The sequence below is a fragment of the Peromyscus californicus genome, unplaced genomic scaffold (assembly GCF_007827085.1).
Source record: "Peromyscus californicus insignis strain IS unplaced genomic scaffold, ASM782708v3 Scaffold_10__1_contigs__length_136768540, whole genome shotgun sequence".
Classification (NCBI taxonomy): domain Eukaryota; kingdom Metazoa; phylum Chordata; class Mammalia; order Rodentia; family Cricetidae; genus Peromyscus; species Peromyscus californicus.
Window position 1 is genome coordinate 90074869 of NW_026294391.1, and position 26394 is coordinate 90101262.

Sequence of the window (26394 nt, forward strand, 5' to 3'; positions counted from 1 at the left end):
TGTTTAGCCCTTATGGCTAATATTCAAATTAAGCCCATTTGCAGACTGACAAGACTTTTCCAAGCACAGAGGAAAGCATCCTTATTCATGACCTAAAAGAGAGGCGAGAGAGAGAGAGAGAGGGAAGGGGGGGAAGAAGAGGGAGAAGATTGCTACAAAAATACTTTGTGATGAAAATGTGACGTTTTATACAGTAGATAATCACTGTGCACTGTCATGCTTTAGCCTCTGAGCTACATGCTTTAGATTTGATGGTGACTCAGACGTTCAAGCCTGACATTAACAGCTTGGCCTGGAAGATTTTATTAATCCATTTTTTGAACAACATTTCTTGAAACAAAATCTCTGTATACTGGAAATTATGCTCAACAAACAGATTCATTTTGCATATGGACCCAAACACATTATTTACCATGTATGTGCAATGATTATATATAGAAAGGTGCATGGGATGTACGTAAGTCCTATAGACCTGTGTATGATTCCCAAATAGGACTGTGAGAGCACTTTTAACTCTATACTTTCCTTCCCAAAGCTCTTTCAGATTCCTAGACAATGATCCAGCATGGTGGCTTTCTCCAGTAACCCTAGCATTCAGGAAGATGAGTCAGAAGGATTTCCAGAAGTCCTGGGCCAGCCTGGGTTACATAGTGAGTCCCATTCCAGAATGGGTTACAGGCTAAGACTCTAACTCAAAACATTTCAAAGATGCCAGATCACTAGCTAACTCATTGAGAGCTGCTGCTGCTTCTACTGGACTAGGCACTGGGCCGCCCTATTTCACACATGGTGTTTTATTTCATTTTACAGTGGTAGGAATGTATTTGACAACTGAGAAACTGATAATAGTTCCTACTAGGTACCAGCATAAGGATTCAAACCTGGTACCCTAGCACCTTTCACAGCATACTGCTTTCTGATGACAACCACCAAAGTCCCTTCCTCATCAAGAACACCACCACCATTGTTGTCATTGTGATCATTGTCATCTTGTCGTCCGTCATATTAGCTGTCAAAGCCTTCCTTTGTGCTAAAATTCTCTTAATAACATAGATAATACCACTTGATCGTTATTTTAACCTTGTTGTCTGCCAGACACTACCATACTATTCTTAGCTGTGTTTTATCTATTTTTATTGTTTGATTTTGGGTTTTTGGGTTTTTTTGTATGTTTTTGAGACAGAATCTGGCTGTGTATCCCAGGCTGGACTTGAACTCATTATGTAGCCCAGTTTGGTCTCAAACTTAGGATTTTCCTGCTTTAGTCTCCCAAGTTCTAGGATTATAGGTATGTGTCACCGTATACTGCCTCTTAGCCCACTTCTGAGAAGAGGAAACGGGAGGTTATATAGGCCAATTTACCCATGGCCTCACAGACAATCAATACCAGAGCTAGGACATGACCTTTATCTGACTCTAGAACCTTGTGTCCTGTGCCAAACTGTCTCTTGTATTAGGAGTCTTGCCTGAAGAAATGTTTGCATTTTTCCATTTTTATGTTTTTGTGAACATTATCTGCCTGCCATTGGCTTCTGATGACTGGAAATGTCTCAAACCCATCTGCTAACTAGGATAGGGGCTGGGGGAGCAGGCCACCATGGATGTGAATAGATATGCCCCTCTGATGAACCAAGACTATTTCCATCTGGCAGCCGATGCCTTAAGAATAGGGAATATGCTCAGAGGGGGCCTCTGGGCCAATCAATTTCTATAAAAGAACTTTGAAAAAATATAGTAGCTAAGACCTGTATGTGCAAGCCTGGTAAACAAGATGATTCTTCTCTTTGTATTTTCTTCCTCTGCATTTGATCCAGTAGGACTCTATGGGTACAAATTATCTTCAAGAGAACTGCTAGATGCCCTGCCCACTCGCATCTCTTAGCAGGGCCTCCTTCTTCCTCCTAACCCTAACTCACCCGAATCCCTTACCTCCTGTTTATTTCAATGTTCTTTGTTTATTATCCCATTTTTCTCCTTTTGAAAACGCCAGCTCCTTTCCCCTGTAAATCTCTTTCCTTTTTCCTTCTTTTATTTCAGCTCAAGCCACATTAAGGCTGAGAAGCACTTTGGAAAGTAGTGAGTATGGCAGGCTGGTAAATAGAGTTTGGGGATATTTTTCTTTTGTTGGACTATGAAAACCAATGGTAATTCACAGCCCTGGTATATCTTTGTTTTTGCAGTGCTATTAGGTAGCTATAGATAGGGTTTGTGGCCATAACCCCAAATGAACAATTCTTGGTGGAGGGCATGAAAAGTCACTCCAAGTGAAGTAGTATTAGCTTGATTAGCATTTCCCACATTGAATTCTATGGTATTCCACGTGTGAGGGATTAATAGGTACCACGGGGAGAAAAGGGTTTCTGGGTACAAATGACTTTGATAAGTACTGAGTTAGATAAGCTAAGTTTTACTACAGGATTTTGCCGAGCTTTTAATATACTAATGAGCATCATGAATCTCCAAAAGGACATTTAGAGGTTTATCCATTCGAAGTGTGGTCTGAGGACTGGCAGAATAGGCATCACCTGGGAGCTTGTTAGACATGCAGGAGCTCAAGCCTCCACCCCATACTTTCCCAGCCAGAACTGGCATCGTGACAAGATCATCAGGGGAGTTGCCTGTGCATTAAATTCTGAGCAGCACCAATTTAGAGTGGCTAGCATCTCTCAAACCTTTTTTGTCCATGGGACCCTTTTATACAGCCTCTTCAGGGACATTCTTCAGAAAAATACCAAGGCTAGAAAGTTCCTCATAGCATCTTTTCCTAAAGGAATGGGAGCTAACACCACATTTATAAATTGAGGCACTGATTGGTTGTACAGCACCCAAAGATTCATTTTACAGCAGTTCCGTGTCTTCTGAATCTTGTGGCACCAGAAAGTCTTTCCATACCCCTTGTTCCCAATTAACTCATTTCCCGGGGCATTTTAAGCAGTACCACGGCTGTGCTTCTTGGTCTGTTGTCTGGCCCAAATCACCTTGTTCGTTTCTTAAACCCAGCAGCTTCTCCTGGGTGCCGGAGCTCAGAATCTGAGCATGCAAAGAATGTTCCATGATCCCCTGCTGTAAATCATTACAAAGACAATTTTCTTGAAGCTAGGCAACTTTTCAGTCCAGTGTGTTCTGTTCGCTTAAGCTGTCATTGTTTTTCTTTGAGGCCTTTAAGCTATTGTGCCAAACATCAAAATAACACTAGCTACTTTGTATTCAGCTCTTGCAACTCATTTGGGGGCATTGTTAATATTTTATAAGAAAATTCTCTTTTCCATTCATATTTGTGATTTTCAAGTGTGTTGCTCTGTTGCATTCATAAACATGATTTTTATTAAGTCTTGGGGCCCCAGTTTCTTTCTTTCTTCCTTCCTTCCTTTCATTCATTCATTCATTCATTTATTTATTTATTTATTTATTTATTTATTTATTTATTTTCTCTTCCCTTGGAGGAAAAAAATTCTCCAGTTTTATGTTAAAAGTTAAAAGGAAAATAAGCCTTGGTATGTGAAAACTGATTTTGCAAGAAAGCTGTCCAGGATGCAACTATTCTGTACAGTGGGGTACATCTGTGCCTAGACTCTGGTTCTGACATAGGCAAAGCTCTCAGGACGGTTTCTTTGCCATGGCCACTTTCTGTGGCTGGCCAGGACTGTGTGTTTACAGACCGGGTAGACTAGGTAAGATGACCAGAAGGATGACATTTAGAGATATTTAAACTTAAGGAAGACTGCCAACCCCTGAGGCTGCCCAGTGTGGGGAAAACAGTGCTTCTGACTTTTTCCATACTCCCATTGACTGACCAGTCTCATACTCCCATTGACTGACCTGTCTCATACTCCCATTGACTGACCAGTCTCATACTCCCACTGGCTGATCTGTCTCATATTCCCATTGACTGACCAGTCTCATACTCCCATTGACTGACCAGTCTCATACTCCCATTGACTGACCAGTCTCATACTCCCATTGACTGACCTGTCACATACTCCCACTGGAAACACCTCATCATGCAGAAGATCTGAGGTTTCATTTGAATTCTCACTAGCACAATGATACCAGAAGTGCTATGGTCCAGGGTCTCATCCTTTAAAAGGGACATGCAAAAGTCACTGAAAAAGGTAATCATTCAGGGCAATGTTTCCTAACCTTTCTTAGTATTAACATCAGGACACATCCCATAATAGTGGATTATTCTACTGAAAGTGTTTTCTCTCTACTGATAACCTACAGTTGGTATGGATTAAGAGTTTTTCCCCTGCTAGAAATCCATGGGCCTTTCAGCTAAACCAAAGTCACATAGATTTATCTCTGTCATTCATTGCTAGGTATGAATGAATATTAGCAGCTACTATTTCTTGAGCACTTTCTGTATACTTGGCACTGGCCTTGGCACTTTTATTTACATTATCACTTGATCTATATTATCATCCAATCTTCACAATTCCTTATCATTTCTATGTACAGATAAGGAAGTTGAGGTTCAGGGAAGTAGAAAGCCGCACAACTAAGAGTAGAACCTTGGAGTAAGCCCCAATCTGTAGAGCTCCCAAGTTGTACTCTTTACTCCTTGGGCTGGGGGATCACAGAAATCACTACAGAATCCAAAAGGAAGGACCAGGGCCTTGGAGATTACTAGAGACATGTGTTTGCCTCATCATTTTACCTAGGGCTAGTCCTGGAAGCAATTGAGATTACAGTAATCCGAATAGCCCATTTGAAGAATTACCAACAGAGACAATTCCTGAGATCCATGTCTACACCCCATCCTCCAGCAACACCAGTCTTGCTCCTGGTGCTTGCTTACACTAGGCGTGCTCTGTGTGAGTCTTTGCGCTCACCGCTCCTTGTGCTTACAACACACACTCCCTCTCTTCCTTCAGCACTTTGCTCAGTTGCCGCCTTCTCCGGTGTCTTTCTCTTGCTTTGTTTCCCTCTCCCTCCCCAAAGAACTTATTTTCTATGCTAGCATAGAATTTCACGTACAAATTGATTTATTGTCTGTGTCTTCTCACTAGAATGCAAGGCATACAAGGGCAGGGCTTTTTTTAAAAAAAATCTCTTTTGTTCATTGTAGTATCCTGAGGCTCTAGCACTACCTCTGGCATGTTGTAGAATCTCGATAAATATTTGTATGATGAATGATTGAATATGAAGGTAGCTTTTGACACGGTTCCCTGCCTGTGTCATATCTACAGAGTCAACCATGGCCTTGGAGATAAAATAGCAGGTGATCAGATAAGAGATGTGCAACTTCACAGGTAAGAAGAAACAGAGGGTGAATATTTTACATAAAGAATGACAAAAGCCAAGGATCCGTATTCGAGTGCCTCTTCACAGCACTTTTACTCTTACTATCTGTTGATTGAGAAATGAATAGTGATGATGAATTAATCTAAATTTGTGGCTGTGTTTATTTATAAACATGCTAATTATATAGCCTGGGCTGACTTCAAATTGTCAGTCCTCCTGCCTCAGCCACTTGAGAGCTAACATTACAGGTATGTACTAGCACACTGAGACATACCTTAAAATAAATATAGATTTTGTTAATCATTCTGGCATTGGCCTAATACTTGGAAAACAGGGATATGTAATTTAGTGCAATGTTTTAGGATAAATGCTTAAGTGTGTGGCATCTCTTGGCCAGAGTTTGACTCCTAACATTGTCTCTTATTATCTGTGTGATCTTGAGGAAGTTAATTAAACCTTGGCCTCAGTGTCCTTATCTTTACAAGGAGACTAGGAAAAGACTCAAGTTCATAGAGTTGTTATGAAAATTTAATGAGTCACTGCATGGGCAGCCCTTGTAAAGTGACTGGCATGTAATAAATGCTCCCCAATTTAAAAAGTCATCATCATCATTGTTGGTCATTAGTTGAGAACTCAAATAATAGTTCCATGTATACAAATTTGCACCCCTCTTTTAGTACCCCCAAAGTCCTAGACCTTCAGTCCTAGGAGCCAATGCAGCTGGCACAAGGTATCCCTAACAGTCAAAGAAAATGGGTTGGAGGTTGGGTATGGTGGCACACACCTGTAATTAATCCTAGCACTTTGACAGGCTGAATCAGGAAGATTGCCAGTTCTAGGCCAGCCTGAGCTACATAGTTCCAGGTCAGCTTGGACTATATGGTAACCCCCCACCACTACCATCTTACAAAACATTTTTAAAGGTAGATTAAGCCCTGGTAGCTAGAGGACCGAAGCATAGTGAGAATGGGGAAGGATACCAGAGCAAAGGCAGTGATAGGCATAATTTCAGGAGGATAGCTAGAAGTACACATTTAGAGCAGAAGCCAGCAGCTACAAGGAGGCCTTCCAATGCTTTTCAAATACTGACTTAGCTAACAGTTGCTGAGGAAGACAGTTAAAGATAGTTATCACTGAAAGGCCTTGCTGTAAGTTGCAAGTATCTTATCGCCCTGGAGTGTTAGCTCTTCAAGTGTAGTGAGGCTGCTTTGATCTTTACCTTATCTGGCTTTGCATTATAGAAAGAAGTCTTGGTGCCAGGCACTAGTTCATCACTAGAAGGTTGTTTATGGGTGACCTGAACAGTTTCTCTTCAGTATATCCCTGCTCACCCCCTACCCCAAATGAAAACTCAAGGAGGCTTTTTGAAAGGTCCTGGACTACTAAGCTGTGCAGCCCCAGTTGGTAGTCAATAGGCAGTGATGCTTTCTCCTCTGTCTGTCATTGCTCTGTCCTGAAGAGCTCAAATCATCCTGTGATGATTTACCAAGGAGCCTAGTGAGTCTGGGGATTCAAGAGATCCAACAAGAAGGAGGTCAAGGATGGAGATCCATGGGGGTAAGGAGAAGTGGCCACCCCCTGAAGCTACACATTATTGGATAGGAACTAGTTCACCCACGGAGAGAGCTCACAAGCTGTGCTCTAGGCTGATTAATTTGATGAGGGAGTTGAGCATATTCTGTGATTTTTTGCTAAGAATGGGCAACAGAGCCAATTAAACCTCACCTTCCTAGGGAAAAAACTGGGAATCCCAGCTCCTGGGTTTATTTTAGGAAACTGATCTTTCTGGGGGAAAAAACCCTTCAGTAGCACATGGCAGTATGCCACAAAAAGGCTGCTTCTGTTTGACCTTCAGTCCAAACTCCTGCACACACCAGAGACTTGTGTCCCAAACCAAGGACCTTAAAATACCCCTGTTGGTCTTGTACAGATCCACTGGTGCCCCATCATCATTTCTCCAGAGCATCAATTCCATTCTCCTTGTCATGCAGTAGACCATTTGTAATTGTCCAGTCCTTCCCTTGGTCTGATGGGGAGTTCTGCTGTGTGGCCTCATTTGCATCAACAAACTCAGACTGGCATCTGTCAGCTTAGCACCTCAAGCCAAGGATCTGGAGCAGCAACCGGCAACCTTCTGAGCCAATACTTTGGATACTGAATTCAGAAATGACAGTGTCAAATTGGGGCTAATTTGCATAGGCTTATCAGGTTAATTACTACAATGTCTCCAGGAACTTAAAAATCCTTGAATTCTTATGCAACCAGAATGCTCAAAGTCTGTTGCTATGAAACTTAGAGTGTAAATTACCATGAATACCATTAATCTGTTCACTAGGAGGTTAATTTGCAATTTGTTGGCAAATCACATGTGGGTCTTATAGCAAGAGTGTGGGTGGTGTTTTCCTGCCAACTTATGGCCCTGCCTGTGTTTTGGTGTGTGTGCATGCGCACTCACACTCGTGTGCATGCGTGCACCCATGCATATACGCACAGTGCTGGGATTGGTACTTTATAGAAACTTACTTCCTTGATCTTCCCACTGTCTCCTAATCTCACCTGGATCTTCTGGCATACCCTGGGTCCTAGGGTATGTGTTCTCCAACTTGGAGGGCTCTTGCACAGAACACTGCTTGGCCTAGTGCCAGCCACCTTATGCGACATTAGCTCCTCCTGAGACAGAAGCACCAAGGTGTCCGCTAATGCCTCCGAATCATCTGGCTTTTTGGAAAGATATACTTTTGACTTAAAGGCTCTCAAGTTGTTTTTGCATGCCCATAGCCTGTGTCTGGAGGAAACAGAATAAGAAAACTACCTTGAGATTGGAGATGGTGACCAGAACACACTGGGGGATGGGTCGACTGTTGAGCATGACTATCCTATATTACTCTTATGACTGGTGACAGGGCTAGTGACCCAAGCTGTGTTAGCCTATTCTCCATAAGAGACTGGTACATACAATCATTTGAAGAACATTCTCTCCTGATTTAGAGGACAAGCTGTGGGGAGTGACTGAAGGAGCATTAGAACTACACTCGGAAGTAGCTAGCATCTCAGGATAACAAATCTCCTTTAGGGAGATGCAAATATGTTCTGAGAAGAAAGACCTAGTAGGAGACCCTAAAGGGAATGAGAATATAAAGCACCCATTTTGTGGTGCTCAGGAGGGATCTTCAGGAAATTCCTAATGCTTCAGGGTACATACACTCTGAAGTCCTGGGTGGGAGAAGCATACATAGCCATCACAGTGATGACTACCCAAAGGAATGAGGATATGCTACAAGTTTAGAAAAGCTCCAAACTGGTTTTGTTTGCTGACCTTACAAGACAGTCTTAGAACAGAGAATTTAGGTTAGCGAGAAGAACATGGGATGCTGGGCAGAGACAGTTAAGAGAGACTAAAACCCAGAAAGTGTTACTGCTAAGGTATCTTCACCAGTTCTCTTCACCACAATCTTCCCTGCCCATTTATTCACAAGACATTAACTGAGGCCAGAGAAATGAGTTAGAGGTTAAGAGCACTAGCTGCTCTTCCAAAGGACCCAGGTTTAATTCCCAACACCCACATGGTGACTCATAACCATCTGTGACTCCAGTTCCAAGGAATCCAACACCCTCTTCTGGCTTCCAAGGGCATGGGGCACAAATATGGTGCACAGACACATATTCAGGCAAAACATTCATACACATAAAATAAAATAAGTAAGTGTAGATTGTTTTTTTAAAAATTAAAGTAATTTAATTTAGTAGTGGTTCATGCCTGCAATCCCAGCAACGGTAAGGGTGGGGGAGGGGAATGGTAAATTTGAGGCTAGCCTTGGTTATATATTGAGTTCCAGGCCAGTTTGGTCTATATAGTGAAAGCTGTCTAAAAATTAAAAAAATAAAAACATTTACTGGGTCTGGGGATCTAATGAGAAGAACAAAGGTCTTGTCCTGCCCTCCATAAACACACATTCTAATGGAGGCTGGACTTTGAAATTAGTTCTCCCTCGGGGAAGATGAGGTTTATAAAGGCTTTCCCAGGCAAGGTGACTTCAACTGAGTCCAAAAGGTGATGTTGGAGATTTCCAGGCAGTCAAGGTGGCAGAGAGCATTCTGAGAAAAGGCATAGCAACGTGAGTATAAGTATGGAAGCATAAACTTAGTGTGATCCCACTGTAAAGCAAGAAATGCAATTTTGCTTAATAAAACATCACCCCAAATTTCCACAAGTGGCCCTGAAAAAAAAGACTGTCCCAGAAAGAAAGATCTGTAAGATTTCTCTGCTTCTATAACACTGACCCAATGCCGAGCCGTTGAATACTTGACATCATTATCCACATCAGGATGACATTTTGCTGACAAACCGTGTGTTAAAGGCTGGGGTGTGGGCTGGGTGTTCATCTTAGTGGTAGAGCACTTGTGTTGTAGGTATGAGTTCCTGGGGTCCATCTTCAGGACAGTAAAAGCCATAAAGAGGAGAAAGAGGAAACAAAAGCATGTTGGTGGTGACAAAGAGAAGTCAACATGAAGAATAATGGGAATAAAAATAGCCAGCATTTATTAAGCATTTCCTTGGAGCCAGGCACCTCACATGTACTCTTCATAATAACCCCATGGTATGCATACTTAAGTAATGTAATTTAATAACTATAATAATAGGGAATGTTATTCCCACTCTACCCATTTCACAGATGATCAAGAGGAAGCTGAACAAGTCAGTCGGACTTAGAAGGTATAACTCAGCTATCTTCCATTGCTGAGGTTCTGGGGACTTGTTCTTTCTTCCTGGTTCCAGGCCTGCCTCCATGGGTCCAAGGTTGTCTGTAGCACCAACTGCCTACAAGGGTGTACCCTCCACCATGGAGACTCTGAACCAATCTGTAACAGGGGCACTCAGCTTGTCCTCTCACTGAAATGGCAGAGGGAAGAGATGGGATTATAAACTCAGATGCCCACATGGCCAAGTCTGAAAGAGTCAATGTACTCATTAGGGGGAAATCAGTATAATGCCCAAGAAATGCTCTCTTTCCCTTTTTAATTGTTCTTTTAATAAAAACAACCCAGGAGTTTAAGTACAATATTAAATAGAGACTGACACTTCACCCTATAATGAGGCTACACAAGGAATGGGGGGGGGGCACTGGGGTATCCCAGAGAGCCTCTCATCCAAAAGAGACACGACTACTTAGTTCCATCAAATTGTTATTTGGTGGATCCTTAAAGCACTGAGTTACCAGGAGGATTTTTTTTCAAGAGAAGTCAAAAATCTGGATGCTCATGTGAGATCTGAGGATTTTTACATTTTAAAATAATGTTTATTTATTGATTTGTGAGCCAGTATGCCACTGTGTGTGTGTGTGTGTGTGTGTGTGTGTGTGTGTGTGTGTGTGTGTGTGTGTGTATGTAGACAGTTTGTGGGAGTTAGTGCTCTCTTTCCATGGTGTGGGTTCCAGGAATCAAACTCAGGTCATCAGGCTTGGCAGCAAGTAATGTTACCTGCTGAGCCATCTTGCCAGGACAATTTTTATATATTAATAACTAAAAAAATATCAAGGGGCTAGAGAAATGGCTCGGAGGTTAGGAGCACTTGCTGCTCTTGCATAAGACCTAGGTTCAATTCCAAGAATCCATAGTGGCTGGCTCACAACCATCTGTAACTCCAGTTCCAGGGAATCCAACACCCTCTTTTGGCCTTTGTGGGCAATGCACTTACATTGTACACATACATGCAAATATATGCTCACATTGTTTGTTCTGATCTTTTGTTGTTATTGTTGTTCTATGGGGGAAGGGGTCTAGAGAGAGGGAGAAAACCATAAGGTTGGGTGGTTAGAGAGGTAGGAAGGACTTGAGAGGAGCTGGGGAGGGGAAAATATGATTAAAGTATATTGTATGTAAAAGTTTTTAAATAAGAAAATAATTTTAAAGCCATTGAAGACATGGGGTAAGCCTAACAAAGCTCCCCTGCTTACCTGAGTGAACTTTAAATAAAGTAACTGGAGTCTCATTTTACCCAATATATAAAATAGGTTTAAAGCAATACCTGTTTCAGAAGATAATTATGAGAACAAGCTGAGGACAGATAACTGGGATACCTGTCACATATAAGTGATTAATATATGGTAATTATTTAGATGATTATTATTCCTACGATTTTCAACGTATAATCTGAAGATAAACTATTTCTAACTGACTGAAAGGGAAGTCTTTACCCTTCAGTTCTCAATAGCCCCAATGCTGTAACAAGGCAGTTTAGCTCCTGCTTGTAGACAAAAGATACTAAAAACACACTTAGACACCTGAATAACATGTTAGAAAGTCAGTCCAAGGCTAAGGAGGGACTGAAAAGGTCTGTAGAATGATTCAAGCAGAATTGAGGGGGAGACTGAGGCCATACTTTATATCCACTCTACCTCCGGTTTGGTTCTTACTGGAGATGTCCAAGGCTTTCAACCAAGCTATAGGCTGCTAAAGCGAATCTCTTCTTCGTCTTTTTCTTCTTCTGCTCACTCCTGTCTGCTCTCCCTCTCCCCGCTTCTTCATCTTTCCTCTCCTTTCCCTCCTCTCTTCTTCTCCCCACCTCCTCATTTCAGGCCTTGGCTCTCACCCTGGCTGCACATAGGAATTGCCTAAGGAAGTTTGTAAAAACTACTCATGGAGGGGCTTGTCCTACAGAGATTCTGTGACCCCCCTCCCAACACACACACAATCATAATCCTAACTCATATCCCAGTATGTACATACCTATACCTTCCCAAGAACTCCATATGGCCCTAGAGGGTAGTATGTGGGGTGCCATAGGAAAGAGCTGCGCTTCTAAGCCCTCTTGGCCATTTCACATCATGTTTTATTGGTCACACCCACAAGCTTTCTCACCTCTCTGAGCCTTGGTCTCCTCACCCATCCCACAGGAATGGTTTCCTCCGGTGTTTGTGAGGATGTGGTGAATCACTACATCATGTATAAGAAAGAGCATTTTGAGGAAGCCCAGCCCTCTCTCCACAAGGGAGGGCCTGTTATTACAAGGTTAAGAAGGGTGTGGGTGGGGAGGCAACAGAGGCAGCAGGGAACAGCATTACACGTGGAAAAAAGGCCGTGCACGTTAACAATGCAGCTCACAAATGAGAGCAAATTAATACTGGGCCCAGGGAGAACAGAACATTCACACCACAGGAGCAAAGCACCTATTGGAGCTGCTAGGCCTTGACAGGGAGAAGGAAGCAGGATCTCAGGGGGAAGAAGAAGAGGGGCCAAGTGAGGGGGATTTCCGGTGCTAGGGAGCTTATCTAGCTGGAAGCAGAAGATAAGGCGTCAGCTACCAAGGAAGGAAGGATAGGAGAAGGAAAAAGGCTGAGCAGGGGGAGCTCCCCACCTAGACCTGGGGAGCAAGTGGGAGCATCTGACAGCCCCTGCGGAGGGCAGCAGTGTAGCAAGGTAATCGTAACAAGGAGGCATATTCCTCCAACATCAACATATTTGCCTTCATCCTCTAGCAACTAGATCCAGATCACCAAGCAGAGGGTCGCCAATGCAGGAGCCACAAACTACATAACCAGTCCCCTCCTGCCAGCATGGCTCCCTTCTTTCTCTCTATTCTGTAAACCAATCAGGTGCTCTGACTAGGAGGCAGAGAGTCAAGCATCCCTCAGCTTAGAAAAGACCTGACAAATCTTCAGTTCAGTCAGAATGAGCAGCTCTGAGAATCAGAACAGGGTTGTGGAGAGCAGAGATTGGGTCAGAAGCCAGTGGGTAGTGCTAGGAAGTGGGAGCACCAGGAGGCCTTTGGGGGAGCAGCTATTTACCAATCACTAAAGAAGGAATGTAAGATTTTAACAGGTAAGATGGTGTTACAGGTGTTTCCCAGGGGAATGTCAGCCCTGATCCTCCATTAGTGGAATCAGTCCTAGAGGGTCTAGGATTCTCAGGTAGATAACTACCTCTGGAAATCCAAGGAGTCCTTTTTTTCTGCTTTCCTTCCATAATAAAGGTACATTAGATAGTGCCTATGCTGTTCAGTAGCAGTATCAGGTCCATGCCCATAGTGCCAACCTTTGTCTAACTCCCCTGCATGAATAATGCTAATATACCTGCTGCCCTGTGATCAGGACCTACCCTTACAAGAACAGCAGTTCCAATGTCAGAGGACTTAGAGTCTGTGTTTATTTAAACAGGAAGGAACCACGGAATCAGCTAACCCAGCATTCTCATTTAATGTGTGGGGAAACTGAGGCGTAGAAGGGGGAAGTGTAAGGCCACATACGTCTAATTGCTGCCAGAGCTGAGGAGAACAGCAAGCTGTCTCTATTCACAGCCCAGGATGTTTTCTCCTTGCTTCTTTGCTACTATCCCAAGTCTTCATTATATTTGAGCAAAAATGCCAGAATATCTTCAGGGCCAGCCTTACACATAGGTAAACATCATGTGATCAAATGTATCTCCTTCATTGCCTGTCACTGTGCCTGAGACTTTACCCTCATGATTCATTCCTTTGGATCTAGAGGCTTTCTGCTCTTTGGGGATAGAGTATAAACAAGGGAGTGGGGAGTGTTGTTGACAATTGCTGAGAGAAAGGCATTGTAAATTAGAGCCAAGCTATAGGTTCGGAGAGAGCGGCAACTGGTCTAGGGGAGACGATACAGGCCAGCCAGAGGAGAACTCAGGGCAAGCATCTGAACCTGGGGCTTAGACCACCGTGGTGGGGCATGGAAAGAGTATTTGATTATGAATGCACCCAAAGCGATCCTCAAGCCGTAAACATGGACACTCAGGAAGCTTTTCACCCAGAAAACTACTGTGACCCAGGAAGCTTGAATCACTGCTGGCTAGGGAGAAGGATGTGAGGGTGAAGGATAACATCAGGCTGTCTGGAGTGGCGGCAGGGGCACTTTATTAAGAGAAGCAGCCTGGGCGAGATGGATGTGACAAGAGAATGTATGAAGACATCCAGAAGAGCCCCAGCCACAAGAGGGATGGGCTCTACCGCTGCCAAGGAAGGCTGGGTGTGGGATGTGGCTGTTCCATGTCTTCTCTAGGGACCGACTTGCTGCAGGTGCCCTGGCTTGAGGCCAAAGTGCTTGCTCTTCTTCCCTTTGGCTTTCTTTCTAGTTCTCCAGAGCTGTTAAGGGCAGCTCTGGGCTTGGCTCCGCTTCCTAGGTACCTGAGCCTTCCCTCAGTCTTCTATCACCTCTAGCATTCTTAGAGCCAATCTTGATGACAATCTGACAGGAAGTGAGACTGGAAGGGAAGAAGCTAGCAGATGTGCCTAGAAACTGGTTTTGCCCACCAGGACCCCATGTTTCCTTAAAGTGTGTTTGCTTCGAGTAGCTGGGGGTAAAAGTGAGCACATCTGGAAATCTGGAAATGTGTCTTGAAGACACAGTTGCATGGCAGACAAACTATAGACAGTCCCTTGTTCCCTTGGGCTCTGCATTCTCCGATTCAACCAACTGTAAATCAAAATAGTCCAAAGAATAAAATTATCTTGCTTCTTTTGCAAAAACAAGAAAAAGAAATTCTAAAGAGAATTATGTTTGTGTTAAATTTTATTTCTTGTCATTATTCACTAACCAATATGGCATGACAACTACTTACATAACTTTTATATTGTATTGGATTTTTAAGTAATCTAGAGGTGATTTAAAGTATACAAGAGGATGTGCATAGATTATATGCAAATACTGTGCTATTTTAAATAAGGGAGATGAGCATCCTTATATCTTGGCATCTGTTGGGATCCCGAAACCTTCCCTGTAGATACCAAGGGACAATTGTGTTGTAATTTAGATTGTAGAGATATTTGGGGTGGTCCATGAGATGAGCTAAACAAGCGAAAGACCCTCCCAAAGTTTCTACTAGTTCTGTTGCAAGTCTCAGCTACTTGGGCAGAACACAGAACCCCAGCTAATAGCCAAAGTAAGCCTTCATGCTCTGGACCACCATTTGCTGTCTGCCATGAGCTCTGTGCTTTTCTAAACAGAATGTGTCTTGGGGGCCTCAAGAGGTTTCAACCCAGACACTTGCAATCCTGGGACTGGATAGTCTCATGGGAGGAGGAGGAAGAGGAGGAGGCTGCTATTGTCATTAGTTAGAGATCCAGAACCCAGACAGTTCTGCTGGTTCCATTCAAGTCCCCAAAACAATCTCCCCCATTTAAGGCCAAGTCATTACTAATCAGTATGTCCTAGGCACCGCTGAGGGAGGATGCCATTTTACAGAGCAAGGGCTGCCTAGCTGCAGGCTCAGTAGTTCTGGAAAGATGAAATTCAGTGCAATCAATCTTGGAGAGTCAGCCAGGATTTCTTTTCAGCTTTACTTCCCAGTAGCCCCCTCCCATCTTGGAGACAGACTAATCCCTGACATTTGTCTAGTGGCTTTATACTTTTCAAAGCTCCTTCACATCCATTACCTCCCTCCAGCATCACAAACACCCCCAGAAAGCTGGACTGGAAGGTGTTATTATCCCTGTTTGACCAACAAGAAAACTGAGGTCCCAAAGGGATACATGACTCATGCAGGGTCACACAGCCATTTAGTCAAAGAACTGGGGCTTTAAATGCTTCCTAACTTCCAGTCTTGTGATCTCTCTGCCTTGCAAGGTGGACTCTCCTACAGGACTATGGAAGTGTGCTCCTAGCACAGTATCCAGCACACAAAGATGCTAATAAATATTTGCTGCATGAATGACTGAGTGGATAAGCAACAGAGGAAGGAAGGGAGAAACATAAGTTCTACAATGGTTCCTCTTCTTATTTTTGTTGTTTTGAAAAATGGTCTCACCGTGTCACCAGGCTGTTCTTGAATTCCTGGTCTCAAGTGATACTTTATACTCAGCTTCCCAAATCTCTGAGGCTATAGATAAGGCCAACCACACACAGCTCTACTGACCTCTTTAAATGATTAAAATAAGACAAGTATGTTATGTTATCTGATCATTTTGACCAGGAAGGAAGGAGTACACGATCTTTCCCAATTCACCAATGTCAATGCCAAAGAAAGGCAAGTGTGACCTGATACCCATAGGGAAGCCAATGAGGCTTAATCTCCTAACAAAGCCACCTTCTACTCATCCTTCATATGGGTCCTCAATCCAGTAGCAGGAAGGAGTTAGAATCAGCCCCCACTGCAAGATCCTCCCCAAATTGTCTCTAGGAGCTTCTCTCTGGTCCCCCATCAGTGGCTCTCTGAAGTTCTACTGTGAGGATTACCTGAGAACACTGGCTGCTCTCATCTTTAGGACCTGAGCACGATCCTCGACGAATTCCTAGCATAACCCAGACTTCAGAGAAGACCACCTGGATCCAGACATTCCCCTCTCCCTTGTCTGTCTCCCATAGAGCCTGGCACATAGTAGGTACCTATCAAATGTTAAGAAAAGAACTGTCGCGCCGGGCAGTGCACACGCCTTTAATCCCAGCACTCGGGAGGCAGAGGCAGGCAGATCTCTGTGAGTTCGAGGCCAGCCTGGTCTACAGTGCGAGTTCCAGGAAAGGCGCAAAGCTACACAGAGAAACCCTGTCTCAAAAACCCAAATGAAAAAAAATGAACTGTCTGTGCTAACGAAGGATGCTTGGGGTTGCCACTTGTCCTTCCTTACTTTAGTCCAGTTAGAAAAATGGGGAAAGGAGAGGTAAAGACACTGGATTTCAAACGCTACTTTGCAGTAATACAAAGTGGAGTTTGTGCCACGTACCCCCTCATTTAAGATCTCTGTGGTTTCTAACCTTGGCCCCACCAGTTCGTGTCTCCTGAATCTCAGGGGGCATTTGTTTTGCTCCCCCTCCCCCGCATCAGTTTTGTTTTCTGTACAATAAAGAGGGCGCTGGAATGAGAAAATGAATGCAAAGTAGCGGCCAGCCTAGCTAAGCGGTAGCTGGATTATCCACACACCTCTGTTCCCAGAGGGAGGGGTCCCCCAGGGGCACCAGACTGCTTCTGAGGCCAGAATCCAGGTGGAAAAGAGGGGCTGAGGTTGTGTTTACCAGCTCTGTGCTTAGTTCATCACCCCAGCCTCTGCTCTGGGGCCCAGCCAGTCGCCTCCTTCTTTAAGATTCTGGTCACAGCAGGGGCTGGGTTTCTAAGGCAGGCGTGATCTTTCTCTTCCTACAGACGCTGCTGCTGCTAGTGTCTGCGCTGGGCACGGGCAGGGGCAGCGCACCGGAGAGACGGCGGGCGGGAGGGTTCCCGCTCCACAGCCAAGCAGCCAGGGCCCGGAGAGGGTCCCCGACAGTAAGTACTGCGCCCCAGCAGCCAGGCTTTGGCTCACCTGGGAAAGGGTTATGTAGCCGGGCGCGTGTGGGCTTGTGAGGTCCTCAGAGATTGCTAGGGTCCTCATTGGCACCTTAGAGTGACTTGGGGGAGGCTCTGGCATGTGCCCCTTCCTTCTGGGCGCGCCCCCTTTCTATCTTCCCTGGGAGGGGGCAGAGGATGTACAGAGTTGGCGCTTGGGGGGGGGGGGTGATATGCCTCTCCATCCCCCACCTCAAGCCCCCAGGGATTCCTTCTAGTTGCCAAGAGGCCCTCGGGTCGGTTCTCTGTGCCACGGACCGGGAAATTGCAAGGCAAGATGCATGCGGGGCAGAGGTTTGGATGCCGATGACAAAGTGGCAGCAGGAGCGGGAAGTTTTCCTGCTGAGGGTGGGGGGCGGGGAGCGGGGAGTGAAGAGGGTGAAGAGAGGCTAACCGAGCAGAAAGCTGGAGAGGAGGGCAGAGCTTCTAGGTGTTGAGACTCAAGTCCCCTGCCAGCAGCCAGATCCTCCAGGACCCTCTCCAGGTGAGAGCTTTGGTCCCCAGCCAGCAGCTGCGAGTTCAGTGGGGAAAGATCTGGGCTTCTAGCCCCCCTCCTCTGTTTCCCAGGCATAGTGGCTAGGCTGCACTCCCGGGGATCTTTGAGGGTGGGGGAGGGTGCACAGAGGATGCTGATTGCTTTGTGGGGAGGGGACAGCTGAGACCGCAGTGTTCTCCAAGCAGAGTCAGGCTGAGGAACATGACCACTGTACCCACCTGGCGGTATATTATTTACAGACATTTCATCCATTAGCAAGTGAGAATAGGCAGGACCATACCTGTCACTATTTTCTCTCGATTGTGTAAAATTCAAAGGGTGTCAGGCCTGAGATCACAAAGACCTGTCTCCCATCTGTTTTTCCATCCTCAGCTACATAGGTTAGATTCACTAAGCTCTCAACCTCTCAGTAATAACAAGTCATATGTAATAATAACAACACTACCTGTCATTTGTTTGGAACTTGCTATATGCCAGGCACAGTTTTAAGTACTTTACATGCACTATTTTATTCAATCGTCACGAAAATCCTGTAGGGTAAATACTAATATTATTCATATTTAACAAAAGAGGAAACTGAGGCATAGAGAGGCCTTCAAGGCCATGGTCCGACAGCTAGTGAAAGGCAGAGCTAGGATTTCGACCCACTCTTTCTTCAAACACATCCTCATTGGTACCTACTGGAAATATGGTGACAAGCAGACTTTAATGAAGTAATTAAAAAAAAAAAGACAGGTTGATTTGCCTGTGGCAAAACTTATCTTAATTCTATAGTTCTGAAGTCAGGGCCTCGTCCTAATAAATGTTGAATCAATTTTTCAAATCTCCCCCAATTACAAACTGTGGGGAAAGACAAACAGCGGGCCAGAACAACACAGCACATCCCATTACTTGATGGCCAAGGATAATCATAATCGCTAGTAGAGCCTGTAAGTGAGCACTTATTTGCCAGCATGTTTCACGTATTAAATCTTTGTATAGGTGTTTTGAAGTGAGTCCTATGACGAGTCTCACTTTATAAATAAAGGAATTGAGGCTTAAGAGTTGGGCTTCCAACCTAGATCCAAGAACTCCAAGCCCAGAGCGAGCTGTAACAAGCCCTTGGCAGATCTGTGCATGAAAACAGGGGTTTGTGTTTACTGTAGTCCCCCAGCTGTTTGCCCAGAACTCCGCACTGTCTTTCTCATTTCTCAGCTCCTTGTACCCTAAAGACAGAATTGCATAGATTGGTGGAGAGCAGGCTTCCAGGAGAAACCAGAGTGTTCCGGATGGATTTGGGTTTTGTTGTTGTACAAAATGCCATGCCTGTAACATCAATAAGTTGTAATGCTTTATAGGTTTTATTAATTAAACAAGTGTCTGGTTTGCTGGCTTGGAGTTATTAATCCGATATTATGGCTCTATCTGAGTACCTCTGTTAGGAGGTAATTTTTAAAGAACATTTGCAGTGATGGACAAAACTGTCTTTGTATCGCCTAAGGAGAGGGGAGGGTCTTGTTTTGAAACTACAACTTTAGTAGCAGAAGCTGCAGCCTGTATATGCATAAGAGTATTGTTGTGCCCCCTTCCCAGCAAGATCCCTGTAAGCTGAAATCTACACGTAACAAATCCCTTGAGGCTGTTCCTGGGTCATATCTAACCCTTCAATGGGGTCCTTTGTAATTTCCTACTATTTTCCCAGCCCATTCAGAGAATAGCACTGAATAGACCCTCTTCAATATGGACAACGTAGGGTGTGTGAGCTCCGTGCCTTTGGTCTCTGGGACTACGGCTGGATCTTACTGAACCTGCTGTCAGCCTACCTTTCCTGCTGCTCCAGGAGGGGAGCCTTCCACGTGCATGAGAAGTTCGCTGCCAAGCCCGTGTTTGCAGGGCTCCGGCTCTCTGTGCTCCCATCAGAGTCCATTGCATCACTTCATAAAGCTACATGAAAGGAGTCGGTGGGGAACTGTGCTCAAATTAAAGTTTGACTTGAATTTATTCTGTGATTTCTTCTAACTGCAGTGACTTAAGTACCCAGAGGTCTCCCTCTTTGCTGACTCTTCCCAACTATTCATTTGCTGTCACATTTGACATTCCTTTTCTGGAATGTCCTTCTCACCTTCACCACTCTGCAAGGGTAGGGGAGATCTGCTGGGAGATACCTTCTTCTGTGTTCCCAGAGCATCCTCTGATGCCCTCTGTGCATCCAGGTAACACGTAGTTTTGTGTTTGTTTACATATCCATCTCCACATTAAACTGGAGGGATAGGCTGGGTACATAGTAGATGTACAGTAGATTTTTTTGGGTGCATATACAAATGAAGAAATGATTTAATGCTATCCAAAACCTGCAGAGGAGAGCCCTTCATTCACAGCAAAGGACTATGCTAGCCTTTCCTTTGTAAGAAGCTGAACAGAAAGAGAACTTGCACTGTTCTTCAAGAAAGCCCTGGCTCTGTGAGGTTTAATCAATCAAAACACAATACACTATAATGCCAAAATCGGAAGGCTTAAGGAAGGGCCTTCTTGGTTAATAAGCTATTCAGGTACAGTAACTAAAAGTTATTCCTCAAAAATTATCATTTTTCTACATTGTTCTAATTGAGAATTCATGCAATATACTCTAATCATGGTTTCCCCTCCCCATCTCCTCCCAGATCCTCTCCACCTCCCCACACATCCAACTCCACCCTTCTTTCTCTCTTTAGAAAACAAACAGCCAGATTAAAAAGAAAACTAAATATAAAATAAAATAAACAGAGAAAAAGCACAACACACATATACACACACACCAAAAAAAACCCCCACAATATTGGAAACCATAATATAAGTACAAAAGACCAGTGAGGATTTTAAAAAACTGCCCAAACAAAGTAATATGAGATAAAAAAAAACAAACACCATTAAATTTGTTTTGTGTTGGCCATCTACTGCTGGGCATAGGGCATGCCCTTGAGTCTGGTTTATATACACAATGGGACTCCAGTGGAGAAAGCAGTTGTCAATTAAACAGCTTATTGGTCAGGGATGGGGGTGTATGTCCTTTTCCCCTCTCAGCATCGGGGCCCCATATGAACCAATGCAGGCCCTGTGCATGCTGCCACAAACTCTGTGAGTTTATGTGTGTGTCTGTCCTGCTGTGTCTGGAAGACATTGTTTCTTTGCTGTCTTCCATCCCCTCTGGCTCTTACAATCTTTCTGCTCCTTCTTCTGCAAGGCTCCTTGAGCCCTGAGGGGAGGGATTCGATAGAGACATCCCATTTAGGACTGAGTATTCCAAGGTCTCTCACTCTCTGCATGTTGTCCAATTGTGGGTCTTTGTATTTGTTCCCATCTACCTAGCTTCTCTGATGGTGGCTGAATATGATATTTATCTATGGGTATAGCAGAATGTCATTGGGAGTCATTTTATTGCTGTGTTCCCTTAGCAAAACAGTAGAATTTGGTTTTCCCTAGGTCCATGGTCTACCTAGTCTCAGATTCTTGACCACCAGGGTAGTGTCAGGCACAGGTTTCATCTCATGGACACTAAATCCAATCAGATGGTGGTTGGTTAACCCCACAATTTTGTGCCACTATTGCAGGAGGGTCACCATTGTAGATCACAGGTTTTGTAGCTGGGTTGATGGTTACCTTTCTCCTCTGGTAGCATGCAGAGTATCTTCTAGTACCATGAACACTAATCAGTAGGCACCAGCTCAACATTGCCGTGTTCATTGAGTTGTATAGGTGTTATCTTCAGCAATAGGACCTTCTCATCATTTTATGGAGAGTAACCAATAGCCTTGGCAATAGCCTGGGTTGTTTGGGGATTCTCATGAGACACCTTTGGCCAATGACTCAATGAGATATAACCTATTCCTGGTACTGGAGGTTTCACTTGCTGGAAGATGTCTAGTTGGGGCATTGCCTCCCCATTAGTTGGTGACTCCTTTTAGATTTCTCTCTTGTATGTATGTATTTTAAGAAGCTTCTACTGCAGTAGGTTCTCAAATGGCCCTTCATATGCTCCTTGGTATTAGTTGTTCCTCCCTGTATTTCCCCTTTACCTGTCCTCATGTCATCCTCCTGTTCCAGTCTGTCCCCTGTCTCTCCATAACTATATGTTCTATTTCCCCTTGCTAGGGAGATTCTTCCTTTCCATCTAGTCCCATACTCTATGTCTAACCTCTGTGCTTCTGGGGATTGTGGCCTTTGGCAGGTATTTTCAGCCTGTTGCTTTTATTCTTAGGTGGAGTGTTCATCAACCTCACTTTTCTTTTCTGACCCCAGTTCGGGGAAGACTTTAAAATTCTGTCTTCTCTCTCAGCAGGAAGATGCAATTAGGCAGAATAAAAGGTGTCTCATTGTCCTGAGGCTGCAGTTAACATCTCTGGACACCTCCTGGCAGGGTGTTATGGGTTAACCAGGCCTCTATTCACATCCTTTCCTTTGTCTAGTGGCTTCTTGACCTAATTTCTGCCTTGCATCTGGGGTGGACTGATTGAATAGGTCTGAGCTGACACAAGAGAAGGAGCTGGGGACTGCTCTCTCACACATCAGCCTGGTGCCTATTGGTCCTAAATTCTATGCTGAAGATACCCATTTCAGGCATCTAGGCAAAGCACCAGGGTAGATGTACTTTACTGCTTTCTCAGAAGCTCCCTGAGAGAACACTGAGGGGAAAATTCTGTGCCCCTGCAAAGCCAGACATGAGGGAAAATCCTGCTCACTAAGTTACCTATAGCCTTTTGCTTTCCTGTTAGCCTGTACTTGGGTTCATCTTCATGCCTTCTGCTACATATTTCCTGAACTCTTTGGTCTCTAAGCCTGTTTGTGCCCTCCCTCTCTACCGGTCCAGGTCTGGCACTTCCTCCAGAACCCAGCTGCAGTCCTAGCCTTCCCCTCCTGTTTCTGGAAATCAGCAGGGGTGCAACAAGAGCAAGTAAATAACTTGCATGATCGTTGCCAACTCTGAGATTGTCCTGGAGTTGACCAAAATCAGAGGCTGGGGGCATCCAAGGCTAGTGGCTCAGGCCATTGATGCTTAGTAGTCTCATAATGAGGAGGGTCTTGGCATGGTCCAACAGCTGAATGGGCACTCTTTTAGCTTCGAGAGGCTTTGCCCAGAGCCCTGTGCAGTCAGTGCCTGCCAAGCAGGCCCCAGGGAGATGCTATATGAGTCCTGGGTCTTTGCTGCTGGAGGCAGCTACTTGGGAAATTCCCAGAAACTCCTGACCACACCTGCTCCCTTGTCTGTCCTCCAAGCTTTGTTTACAGTTCAGCCCTTGGCAGACTAAAGGCTGGGATCCAAGAGAAGAAAAAAGTGGGTAGCCAGGGACCCTCTCCTGGCTTGGCCTTTTCTGCCCGAGCTCTATGGTCCAGCCTAGCCTCAAAGAGAGTGTGCACCGAGGGGAACAGTCCAGGCCTGCTGTTCCTTTCCCTGCCAACTCTACTTTTCCCATCACGACTATGCCCTCCTGCTTTCTGCAGTTCTCTCCCAGTCCTGTTTGGCTTCTCTTAATCTCTTTCACAACAAAAATCCAGTTTCTGGTGCCTGGAAAATTGGCCTACATCAGCAAAGTGTCCCGGGCCTTTCACTCATAATGTTTCCCATTCGTCGCTTGTCCACTGTATCCCCATCTGTGAACCGCGTAGGAGCATCATACTGTCAGTTTGGCATCATAGCAATCCTCCTCCCAGAAGAGTTCTGTCCTCTGAAGTGCTCTATCTGAAGGCTCTCATTACCATATGGTCCTTGAGCAGTGGTGGATGCCCTAAAGGTAACACTGGGGGCAGCTGGCAAGCATCTAGAGGACAAGGGAAGAATTGGAAAGGACCTCCAAAAAGCTAAGGTGACAAGAGATGGTATCTCTAGTGTTTGCCTTCTCCAAGCTTGTCCTTTTGCCTTCAAGGTCTCCAAGGCCTTTCTGTCTTATTTCTCCTTCATCTTGTTGGCCCTGCCTCTTTCCCTCTTGGCTCTGACAGGCCTCTTTCCTGCTCAGCTGTCTTCTCTTCTCTTCTTGATTGTCTTTCCCTTCATTCCTCATCCCTTTTCCTCCGGCTCAGTCAATCTGTCTTGGCATCCTTCAGAAATACTTGGTGTCATACATGGAGGTGGGGGTTGGGGTGCCCAGGGTTCTTTAGAATGACATGACAACTCCTTCAAGCTCCCATGAATATTTCATTGCTCTAGTTCCCCCTCACTGCCTCAGCCAGTGACAGGTGAGTGAGGGCTAAAATGTAAGGATCTCCCTACTAACTGCCTCAGCTCAATGGCAGCAGCTTCAGATCTTGTGACCCAGAATGCCATATGGCATCAGCCTCACATCTGGAACAGCCCTAACATCTGTCACCAGACTGACAGGCCCAGCAAGGAGAGTTTAGGAGTGTGTCTGGACCTATTAGGCAGCACGTTGGAATCTACTGAATGTGTAACCCCTGAGGAGAAAAGAGGAAGGCAAGGGGGCAGCTGCAAAGGGGGTCCCCTACGGCTTCTTTTCTTCTTCTTCTTCTTCTTCTTCTTCTTCTTCTTCTTCTTCTTCTTCTTCTTCTTCTTCTTCTTCTTCTTCGTCTTCTTCTTCTTCTTCTTCTTTTTTGATTTTTGATTTTTCAAGACAGGGTTTCTCTATGTAGTTTTGGTGCCTGCCCTGTATCTCACTCTGTAGCCCAGGCTGGCCTCAAACTCACAGAGATCTACCTGGCTCTGCCTCCTGAGTGCTGGAATTAAAGGCGTGAGCCACCACCACTGGGATCTCTCTACAGCTTCCTTTCAGAGATATTTTAGGCTTGGTCTTTGACCAAATTACTGCAAGCTCCCAAATATTTGTAGAAGAACAGATGACTTCGGTCACTACACTTTCCCTCTTATGACAAATAACAGTTATTCCAGCCTACTAGGGGAAAGCTAGTTTAGACAATCCAAGAAAAGAATCCAGATACCAACAAGTTTTCCCAAAGATGGTTCTTCAGGCTCAACTGAAGAGGAAATTGCAGGGCCATAAAGATTGGGAAGGAAGAGGGAGTTAGCCCAAGGAAAGTAACCAACTCAGCCATCTGGAGACTCTCAGGAGTGATAAGGGACCATGGTCTCTTCCTACCCAACCCAGTGCTTCTGGCCATTCTGAAAAGATGTTTGAATACCCTTTAAAGAAAATTCCTTCCCTCTGAGGGAAATTCTGTTCTATTTCTAACTCTCAAAGGACTTGGAGCCCTACTATCTCTTGTTCCTTCCTGTATTATAGTCTTGGACTCCTTGGAGTCCATTCTCTCCTTACAATTGTCTTGGTCAGATACATTGAGGAGTGTCTCCTTTGGGCCAGATCCACTGCTGTGATTTGGATATGACATATATCTTCCAAAGATGCATGAGTTGAAGGTTTAGTACCCAACTGGTGCATCTGATTGGATCCTAAGGTATCTAATCTGATCAATACATTAATACTTGGTAGATTCATAAATCAATGGTTTTGGAGGAGGTGTCAATAAAGGCCCTAGTTGGAAGAAGTGGGTCAATGGGTATATGTGCTGCCAAGATGTGTCCTGTCGTCTGTCCCTTCCTGTCTTTCTGCTTCTTGTTTGCCTTGAGGAGAGCTGCTTTGTTCTATTATGTACTCTCCACCACAAGCCACAGCCTCACCACAGGCCTACATGCAGCATGGCTGACTTTCTAGGAAAGGCCTTTGTGAGGAGGTGATATTTAAGAAGAGACCTAAAGGATGGAAGAGCATCTATGTGAAGAATGAGGAAAGAGATTTCCTTGAAAGAATGGAGTACCATGTGAGCATGTACTGAAACCTGCAAAACCATGGACCAAAAATAAGTGTTCCTCTTATTAACTTGTTTTTCTTGGGTATCTATTATAGAAACTAGAGTCTGACCAATATGATCGCCATCTATGAATCTGACTTTCACAGGGTGAACCACAGCCAGTAGCCAGTTGACAATTAATTGCATGGAATGGCCAGAGATTCTGTGTGCCTCAAAATTACTTCTACTCACTGATGCATTGGTTCGCTTGGAAAACAACACTCAGCACCAACTATGTGCCAAACACGTAATAGGTACACTGTTAAACAAAAGAGACCCAGTCCCAACTCATAGGGTTTATAGCAAAATAGCCACAAAGCACGTAATTACAAAGTGTGATGAGTCTCATGAAGGAAATAACAGGCCACAATAATAGGGCAGTTTACAGGAAAAGCCTTTGTGAGCAAGTGATATTTAAGCATAGAAATAAAGGATAAAAGATCAGCCATGTGGAAAATAGGGAAAGAGGTTTCCAGGAAAACAGAATACCAAATGGGCTGGCCTTGAGATGGCAAAGAACTTGTTTGGTGTGATGAGAAACTCAACAGTAGCTAATGGGACCATATTGTAACAGTCAATACTAAGAATAGCTTGCGGAGAAGGGCATGTGAGCCATG

General features: G+C 44.6%; 1 protein-coding gene across 11 annotated transcripts in view; it reads left to right on the forward strand.

The window, feature by feature from the left end:
* Window positions 1-26394, forward strand: part of Frmpd3 (FERM and PDZ domain containing 3) — a 149840-nt gene that overhangs the window by 39811 nt on the left and 83635 nt on the right. For 5 of the 11 annotated variants that reach the window (XM_052736680.1, XM_052736688.1, XM_052736692.1 and 2 more), the window contains one exon: window positions 17332-17451. The exons of the other annotated variants lie outside the window; for them this stretch is intronic. The gene's annotated coding sequence lies outside the window, so the exon portion shown is untranslated. Of the gene's footprint in view, window positions 1-17331; window positions 17452-26394 lie in introns of those variants that run through there. 11 annotated transcript variants of the gene reach the window in all.